This window comes from Anopheles coluzzii, chromosome 3 (assembly GCF_943734685.1).
Source record: "Anopheles coluzzii chromosome 3, AcolN3, whole genome shotgun sequence".
NCBI classification, from domain to species: domain Eukaryota; kingdom Metazoa; phylum Arthropoda; class Insecta; order Diptera; family Culicidae; genus Anopheles; species Anopheles coluzzii.
In genome coordinates, this window is record NC_064671.1 from 56,468,423 (window position 1) to 56,470,695 (window position 2,273).

The following is a 2,273-nucleotide window of genomic DNA, read 5'->3' on the forward strand; positions in this document are numbered from 1 at the left end:
ACAACTTCACCTTGTCATTTATAACACCTTGATCCATTCATCCAAATTGCCGGCGGGGGGGAGGGGGGGTTGGCGATGGAATCCCTACGATCATCGGTCACAGGTCCTAAGATTGTTGCCGGCGGGGGGGGGGGGGGGGAGTGCAGAAGGTTCTCCAGCGACGGGGCCCCAACGACCATCTTTCCGGCGGCCCTTGTCGCTAATACTCTGTCCACTTGTGGACATACGGCATACTACAGCGTATGCATCGGGAAGGAGACAATGTGGCAGTATGCAAGTTACCCGCTGGATAGGAGCGGTACCGCGGCACCGCCGTCATTCCTCACATCTGCATGCCCGTCGTGGGTTCTAACCGCGTATGAACCGTCCGCCGTAGCAAGACCGGCATGATCGCGTAGGCCATTACGCCAATAATAAGATAATAATAAGAAGAAGAAGAACTTAGCATAGCAGTCCACACTCGGGGAATGTTTTTGTTTTGACTTTGGTGCTGCCGGGCTACCGCTGTGACGAGACAAATACACGGAATGCACTCGACCAAAACATGAACCTACCGATCCGAACCCATTCCAAGGCATTGCCGGTCAATCGACGTCATGATAACTACTCCAAACCAACAAGCCACCAGATTCTGGACGGACAGGTGCAGCACCATACGCTCACCGTAATAAACAAATTCAGAATCCTCTTTTCTATGGATTCAATTCATAATGTTGTTTCCACTTGCGTCCGCTAGCTGAATTGGAAATAAATGTGCAATATATCACACAGCGCAAGCAAACGTGCGCTTCGATCGTGTGTCTTTTTGATACCCCCAACAGCAGAGCCGATCGCAAAGCTACCAATGCCAATGGTGGTGTTGTCTCTCAGGTAGCGAGATCGAAAATGCGTGGTATTTTGTAGACGCAGTGGATGAAAATGTACGCATCAGAATCAAATAGTTTTGGGGTTTCCAAACGCACGTACATACACAAACACACAAACACGCGCGCGCAAACTCACACACAAACACGCACGCGCAAACTCTCTCTCACACACACACACACACACACACACACACACACACACACACACATGCATGAACGCGCGCACGCCAGCACGCACGCACGCACACACAGACGCACGTACGCGCGCCCGCGAGCATGAAAGCGCGCACGCCAGCACGCACCCACGAAAGCGCGCTCGCGAGCACGCACCCCCGAAGTCACGCAAGCACGCATTACCCCCCCCCCCACTAGACCCCCCCGCCCACACCACGCATGATCGATTACGGCTACCTTATCGGTAGAACGGTTGGTGCAGCTTTCTTGTAGCATCCTCATCCTTAGCGCCGGGTGGGGTGGGGGATCGCGACATGATAGAGTGAACGGCCACTTTCCCCGCGCTGTGTGTGTGTGTGTGACGAGACCCAAAAACTCGAGACAGATTTCGGCACATTAAAAAAAAAAATTTATAGCCACTATACATTGTGCTACATGATGCTTAGAAGGTCGTTGAAGCATCAAACATGTTCAAATAAAAAAATATTAGATTAGTGTTAGACGTTCTCCTACGCTTGTTTTAAATAGGCTTCTTCACCCTTAACTGGCAGGGGCATCGAATGGTCTCATCAGCAGCGGCACGAAATAAAATAAACCATCACTACACCGATAACACTTTGAATCCCAATCCAGCTTCTCCCACAGCGTCTCAAGGTCACACACAAATTAATAAATGCTAACACCCACCAATAACAATACACAACCGCAATGCACATATATGAATCAACGCATACACCGCAACAGCCAATCAGCTGGCGGCGGAAGGCACGGGTAGAAGCGCAAGTAAGGCAAGGCAGGGTGAGGGAGGGAGAAGAAGCGGACGAAAAAATGGGCGCCAATATTTTTAAATTTTTTTGACCGTTTTTTTTGCTCCGCCGCCATAAATAGTTCGTCCATTTCGCCAACAGATGGCGCTAAACTTGCTCGACCCAGCGCAGGAATCGCTGTAGTCCAGCGCGGGGAACGGGCCAAAATCTGCGCTGGCCAGCGCAGATTTTGGTGCATTTTCTGCGCTGGAAACTGCTCGAATTTGCGCAGCGGGCGATTACAAGATACTACTCGAAACATCGCAATGTTTAGCGGGGAGCTCGCAGACTGCTCGAATTTATTTTTGCTAAATGGGCTGTTAATCCGTGCCACTGGGCATTATAAACCAAATGACAATGTAACACGGATTTGATAAGTAATGTCAAAAAGTGCTAAATGGAGTTGCCTTGCATTTTATCCATCTGG